Source organism: Mesoplodon densirostris, chromosome 19 (genome assembly GCF_025265405.1).
Source record: "Mesoplodon densirostris isolate mMesDen1 chromosome 19, mMesDen1 primary haplotype, whole genome shotgun sequence".
Taxonomy (NCBI): Eukaryota; Metazoa; Chordata; class Mammalia; order Artiodactyla; family Ziphiidae; genus Mesoplodon; species Mesoplodon densirostris.
In genome coordinates, this window is record NC_082679.1 from 11,138,222 (window position 1) to 11,146,248 (window position 8,027).

General features: G+C 49.2%; 1 pseudogene; it reads left to right on the forward strand.

Moving 5' to 3' along the window:
* Nucleotides 1-560: 560 nt before the first annotated feature.
* Nucleotides 561-4,612, forward strand: LOC132480093 (protein FAM170A-like; annotated as a pseudogene).
* The last annotated feature ends 3,415 nt before the right edge of the window (nucleotides 4,613-8,027 follow it).

Genomic DNA, 8,027 nt, shown 5'->3' on the forward strand with positions numbered 1-8,027 from the left:
CCACCTGGAGGGGTGGGATGGGGAGGGTGGCAGGGAGGGAGATGCATGAGGGAAGGGATGTGGGAACAGATGTATATGTATGACTGATTCACTTTGTTATAAAGCAGAAACCAAAAAAAAAAAGTTCTCCAATGAAAATGTTAATTTTATAATAGACATGGTATGATACAATTTATAATAGATATGGTATGAACCTTTCCCTTTCACGGGAAAGGTTCGGCTGGGTAAAAGGAATTGTTCTTGAAAATGGGGCCTGTGCTATTGCAGACACTGTGCTCAACCTAGGTCCACCGAATGCTCTGATGTCATCACTGAGGTCACAGAATTCCACTGTGCTCCTGGCAACCTTGCAAACATAACAGCCCTGGTGAGCACTAGGCAGTCCTGCTGGTTCACTAAGTGGTACAAGTTTTTCAGCCATTTAGGAGACTTGACTATTTTTATTTGTATTGAATCATTTCAACGGATTGCCCAAGAGCCAACAAGGGCCAACCTGTAGGGAAGAGGAGGAGTTGGACATCTCTTGAGGCAACTTCTAAGGGAGACTTCTAGTTGGTACGATGGAACGGCGACAAAAGAGGAAACATCTGGAAAATGAAGAGTCCCAGGAAACTGCCGAGAACGGAGGAGGTATGTGGGGGGCAACTTGTCTGGGGCACATGGGTTCCTGCCAAACTGAACCTTCTCTAGGAAGCGGGGGACTGAGAACGTGTCACCTGTGAAGCAGGGAGCGAGAGACCTTGTCTCACTGATGCTGCCGTATCCATCCGGAGGGTCCCTGTGGTGTGAGATGGCACAGAACGGCCAGATGCCCCCTGGGAGATGGGGGAGGTCAGCTCCGCTGGTCTGAGGACTCTCTCCTGGGGCAGCCGGGCCTGGAGCTTTGTCGGACTCATAGCAGGCTGCATCCTGCTTGCACAGACCTAGAGGTGCAGCTTTTCTCAGTCCCCGATTTCTCTCTTATTCTCTTGGATCTTTCCCTGGGCTCATGAGGTGGGGGATGTGAAGGATGCAAGGATGCTGAGAGAGACCCAGGAGTTGCTTGGCCTCTTTTACCAAAGTGGAAAGAGAAGCCCCATGAGTTGAAGGCCCTGTTGAAAAATATCTTGACAAGTGGAATGCACTTCGAAAGAAGATTGTTTGTCTAGGGATGGTGTCATATGGAAAGCAAGGAGGTTTTATTCCTTCAACAGGAAGAATTTCCCAAAGGAGATCAAGGGAAGGGAAGGGTTTTCCAGAGACTGAGACCGCGTGGGCGGGGGTGAGAAATGGCCTCAGGGTCCTGCGGGGAGCTCTGAGAGCCACGGGCCACGGGGTGCCTGCGTGCATTAAATGTAGGCGAGTAGCTTGCCCTGGGAGAGGGGTGGTCACCCCAGAGCTCCAGCTAGAGGCCTCTGCCCCAGATTAGAGCCCAGTAGCTCCTACCAGGCCCAGGGCCCTGGAGACTGTAGGATGGGCCCTGGGAATGGAGCTCTAGACAGCAGGCAGATTTTCAGGCAGTGGCTGGGACAGGCTGGGGGAGGCAATGACCGCCCCTGACCATTCAGAATATTTTTCTCTATGTTCCTCTGTGTGTGTGTGTGTGTGTGTGTGTGTGTGTGTGTGTCTGTGTGTTTGTGGTATTGCAGAGAAGAGCGGGATGAATGGGGGTAGAGTGCTTACCAGATAGAAAGTCTGCATGGTAAAGTTCTTGTCAACCTGCCTGGACCTGGCTGACACTCGGTGTACGTAAGAGTGTATACAGAATTCTTGTTAGGGGTGTTTTATGAGACAGTAACTCATACACCCATGTACACTCTGATACAGCAAAAATATCACACACCCCACATATAACTTCCTTATTAAACCACACACAGCACATGGAGGTATATACACGCATCCCTCTTGTACTACGTTCTCATACAACCCACCTGTATCACAATCCTTTCCTCCAACACCAAACGCTGGAGATGAGATATGTATATAGACACACACACTATCTATATATGACACACACACACACACACACACACACACTATATATATATGTATCGCCTCAACTCTCGCACAAACACAGCTAACTTCAGCCATCTCTAAATACCTCTATAAAAACCAGTCACGTGTCATACACACCACACTTACAACACATTCTTGAGTAATGCCATACCCGCTTTGTACAAACCACAGTAAACCACAGTCTCACTAACCCATGTCAGGGTTGCCAGAGAAAATATGGGCTATCCAGTTCAATTTGAATTCCACATAAACAACAAGTGATGTTTCAGTATCAGGATGTCCCAAATATTGTATGGGCCCTACTTACACTCAAAATAAGTAAGACCAAATACTGCATGGGAATACTTACACTAAAAAATTATTCTGGGTTTATCTGAAACTGAAATTTAACTGGGTGCCCTGTATTTTTGTTCACTAAGTCTGGCAACCCTTATAAACTTACCACCAGCTGATGTATTATATATTTATTGGAGTTTTGTTTAGTGTGTGTCTTCCCCTACTAGAATGTGCAGCATTACCAGAGACTACAACAATGGAAGAGTGCCGGATACACAGGAGTAGCTGCTCACTGGATCTTGGTGAATGAATGAATGAACACACACCATAAATACAAGCCACACCATGGAATGAGGAAAAGTTACATGTCCCAGAATTCCTGACTTGTGAACAGAAACCATGCACACAAAGGCCACAGACACAGATAGGCACATCTGCACTGTGCTCCCCACGCCAACCCCACACTCACCACAGACATAACTGATACACATCACTCACTCTTCCCACACACTCACAGTCACCACCGAGGCCTACATTACCAACAAGACAGTGAGAGAATAAGTATTGACTGGAATTAAATCCTGGAGTATCCACTGGGAACCACACTCTCAACTGTGTGTATTCACTGCACCTGACACGTGTCACACACTCAGTAAACATTTGTGGACAGAGGACTGATGAACCCACCCTGAGCCTTTCATTCCTCCCTCAGGAATCTCGAAGTCACAAGAGGATCCCCCTCGGCTTGGATCCACTGTGGTGGCCCAAGGCTGCAGCCCAGGGGCAGGGGAGGTCTCCTCTGCCTCTAAATACTTCTTCTGTACTTCTACTCCGTGCAAGCTCATCTACGCTGGTAAGGGCGCGGGGCTCCTCAGGTGAGGGGGTGCTTGGCTGTGAGGCAGGAGGCACACAGATCCTAGGGAGGCTGAGAGGAAATCCAGGGTCATCAGAGGTGATGAGGGCTCTGTGGAAGAGCCTGGGCAGGATGGCTGAGCTGTTACGAGGGCGTGGATGCCAGCTGAGTCTGGGTGTGTGGGTGTGTGAATACTGCTACTACCATGGTGGGGAAGTCAAGGAGCAGGGTCGGAAAGGTCTGGGCTTGAGGTGGAGGGAAGAGGGACCAGATTAAGCATCTTCAGAGGAAAATGGAGGCTTTGTCTTTGCCTTTGCTTCCAGAGAAGGACAGAGTTCTGCATCATAGACCTCCAGGCTCAGAGCAGGACCATCCAGCTCAGGTCCACACAGCTCACACATCCATGCGCCCTCCAGGCACAGCCCTTCTCAGTGCACACATAAACCCCAAGCACGTGATCCACAATGCTCCTCTCCTGCACCACGGCCCCATGCCACAAGGAATGCACCACCGATATTCCCAAACTCACACTCCTCATCGTACACGCATCCAGCCGCATCCCTCACATTCCACAGCCCTCACCACCATACTCCACACCCCTGTATACAGACACTGCTCCAGTATCCCCCCCACGCACATGAAAAGCCCACAGATGACACCAGATACACCACTCCGTCCTACGGCTAACAGACACCAAGCTCACGACATAGCTATGTCATGCAAATGTCCCTCTCTCGTCTACCACACCTGCTCCCTCAGCTTCCGGCATGGCCCATGCATGTTATTATGTTCTTAATTTCCTTTTTCAGGAATCCGGAGATTTCATCGAGACACTGCCCAGCCCCTAGTCCAGGATCAGGAAGAAGGAGAGACTGCTTCCCCATCATACTGTGTCTCCTCCTCACCCTCTTCACCCTGTAAGAACTATCTGCACCCAGACAAGGAGGAAAGGGGCATGAAAATATACTACATGCAGGTACAAGTGAACAAGGGTGTCGCTGTCTCCTGGAAGACAAAGAAACCCTTGGAGTTGCCTGAAAAGCAGCTGAGGATAGAAGAAGTGACCCTTCCTGAGGATGTGTGCGCAGTAGCCACTGACCCCTCTTCTGATGTGTCCACCGAAAGCCTCCTGTCTGACAGTGAGCCCACTGGGGAGGAGAAAGAGTATGAGGAAAGGGCAGAGCCAGGCAGCCCATCAGGGTCACCTGCCGTCGAGGAGAGACCCAGCGCCAAGACAGCGGACTGGATGGTGACCATGGAGACCGGCTTCAGGTGCATGGCTTGCTGCCGGGTCTTCCCCACCTTGGAGATCCTCCAACAGCACGTGAAGTTCGGCGTCCTGGAGGGCTTCAGCTGCCGTGTCTTTCATCTCACCATGGCCAAGCTGATGGGCAATGTGGAATCCAGAGCACCCCCGAGGAAGAGGAGGAGGAGGAGGAGGAGGAAGAGAAGCAAGAAGAAAAGGAGAATGAGGGAGAGCAGCCCACGGGGGAAGGCCCCAGCCCGAAGAGACCCCGCAGGTAGGGTCTTTTCTCTCTTTTCATTTCCACACAGCAACTGAGATTCATGGGACAGAAGTCCTGGAAGACGGTGTGGCCGTCCCTTGGAAGAGGTAAGGCTTGAGGCTGGCAGTCTTCTGAGCCTATGTCACGAGGGCCCAGAGGAGTCTAAGGGAAGGGGCCGCACACATGTGCTGGTTGACCTAATGGCTCTGCAGTTGCATCAGCTTGGGACACACCCAGCACTACCAAAGGAACTGAGCTCTGTTGACTTAATCAAGAAGGTGGAGCCTTTTCCTAGGAGTTTTCTCAGGGTCTGCACGATGGACCTCAACTCTTAGAGGACGTACTCCCAGCAGCTCCTTCTCGGCAGAGAGAGCCAGGAGTGGTCTGAAGAGAGGACAGGGGCCCTTGCAGGACCAGAACTTTGAGGTCTGAGAGCCTGGGGCCTGAGCCGAGATCCCACCCTGACCACTGGACCTAGCCTTCTGTGACAAAGGGGAATATGAAAGAGAGTCACGTGGCAATGAGGTCCCCCGAGATATGGAAATGTTCCAGAACCTCCGTTGCGTGGTCGTTGATCTGGAGCCAAGCTCCCTGTGGTGTGTGTGGCTCTGAGCATTAAGGCGACGCTGGAGGGTGACCCTGACCAGCAGAGCCTGGAGAGCTGCTCGTCTCTTCCTGTTCTACCTCATTTGCTTTATCCCTTCCAGGGAGAAGAAAGGACCCTCGGGAGAGTAGCAGACAGAATGCCGTGGTCTGAAGGAGGATGAAGGGACCGGCACTCAGTCTAACATCATATGACCATAGAAACGTCCTATGCAATAAAGGGCATTTTCCAAACCTTTCCTGAGGTTTTATTTAATTACATTGTTCTATCTATGCATCTATCTGTCATCTACATCTGTATCTTTCAAGGTTTGTGAACAAGCTTTCACATAAGCACTAGAGATGTCCGCCAGCATTTTCCAGAAGAGGCCTGCAAATTGCTGGGGACTCCTCACAAATAGGCAATGGCCACAACCCCTGCCACACAGACTATGCGCGTGGCCCTCCTGACGTACTCCCACTCTCTCTCTGAATTTCCCGAGGTCTCAGATGAGGGTGCTGGCTGGAGGCAATGATCACGTGCAGGCTGAATCTTCTCCAGATTCTGATGCTCTTCCTGGGCATATCGTCCACAAGCACAGTCTCCATGTCCCTGGCCACACTGATCTCTCTCCTTCAGTCCTTCCCTCCCTCCCTCTCCTGCCTCCCAGTGCAGAGAATACTTTTTGACATTTGAGACGACATTTATCTTTTGTTCACAGAATTCTCACCTGTTCTACTGTGGCCTCCGTTGTGAACATTCCAAAGCTGAGAATTTTCTTTTTTTCTCCCTCATTTCTGCTGAGTCTTTACCTTCCTAATGCAGTGAACTCAGAGTGCCTAGCTGACTGGATGGGGAAAAAAATCCAGGGAGCAAAGAGAAATAATAAAAGAATATATCAGTTAATTTTTCATAGTGTTATCCAACTACATATTTTTAAAATTTTGGAATAATATTAGGAATCTTCTCTTTATAAAAAACTGAATTCTTGGGCTTCCCTGGTGGAGCAGTGGTTAAGAATATGCCTGCGAATGCAGGGGACATGGGTTCGAGCCCTGGTCTGGGAAGATCCCACGTGCCACGGAGTAACTAAGCCCGCGCGCCACAACTACTGAGCCTGCGCTCTAGAGCCCGTGTGCCACATCTACCGAGCCCACGTGCCACAACTACGGAAGCCTGCCTGCCTAGAGCCCATGCTCCGCAACAAGAGAAGCCACTGCAATGAGAAGCCCGTGCACCACAGCCAAGAGTAGCCCCCGCTCACTGCAACTAGAGAACGCCCGCTAGCAGCAACAAAGACCCAATGCAGCCCAAAATCAATTAATTAATTTTAAAATACTGAATTAGTTTCAAGGGTACAATGTACAAAAGCACAATAAAAGCCCCCCTTCATAACCCCCCAACCCCACTCTCAAGATGGAATAGATAGGCTGTGATACAATTTAGAGTCGTAGTCCTACTACTACTCCCACCACATCCGAGATCCTCTGAGCCAGGTGCAGCAGCTTCCTTTCACAATGCTAGGACCCGCCCACAAGACAGATGATAATCCCTTTGGACATTTCAAGGAGCGGCACCAAGGGAACAGTACCTGGGAAATGCCACTGACAGCTCAGAATATCCATGGCATTTCTAGAGCCTCGGCACTGCTCTCGCTCTGGGAATGAAGGTCCAAAAAGCACATCGGAGAATGTTCATAGTTGTAAACAAGCTCCACCTTTGAAACACAATCTACATAGAACCACATATACAAGCCTGCACAATGGATGAAGCCAAGGTCTCCTCCATGATTTCCCTTCTGACCACCTTATTGTCTCCTCAACCATAAAAGGTGAACTTGAAACTCAGGACCTTGCCTTGTCACCAGAAACATCCAAGCTTGGATCAGTCTTTCTAAGACCAGATACTTGCTCTCTGAACTATTAGAGACTTGTCACATACACAGAAGTAGAACAGGATTATTTCTATCTACCTGGGGACCTGGAGTCTTTCACATTGCTCCTGTTCAAACTCTCAGAACAGCAAAACTTTACCTACAAAGGGTTCAAGCTATGACACTCCCAATTTCCACACACCTCCTCATCTCTTGTGAGTCACATGCAGCCAATTCCAGGAATTGGAAACATGGTTGTGAGGAGGAAACTGACTTTGGGGCTCCCCTTGGATATGGTCTTCCAGACTTACCCAAAGGCCATTAAGAGGAAGGTTTACCCCACCTCGGGGAAACCCGAGGCAGTACGTGCAGTACTTGCTGGCCATGGCTTCTGAGCTACATCCAAGAAGAATTTCATCCTGTACCTCGATCTGCTGAAGCCATTTCTGACTGTCCGAGAGCCAGCATGTACCGCTCCTCAACTGCCTCCATTGTGGACCATCAGTAGGGCTGGCAGATTTAGTAAATAAAAATACAGGATACCCAGTTAAACTTGAACTTCACATGAATAATAAGTCATTATTTTTACTATAAGTAGATCCTATGTACTATTTGGGGCCTACTTATCTTCAAAATGTACTCGTTGTTTTTCTGACATTCATATTTAACTAAACAGCCTATATTTTATCTGTCAACCCTACTCAGCAGAAATGATGGAGGCTTATAGAGATCCAGGAGACGCCTCAGCGCCTCCTCAGCTTTTATTTCTACGTCCTGGACAGCGAGCACGAACCTTCCACTCCCAGTCATTGGCTAGAATGGAGGATATTCTCTGTTTTAGAGCTTTTTCTACTTGTCATTGTTATTATCTTCCTTATTTTAAAGAGAGGTTTATTTTTTTCCAAACTTAATAGCTCATCCAAAAGTATTTCAAAGTTCATT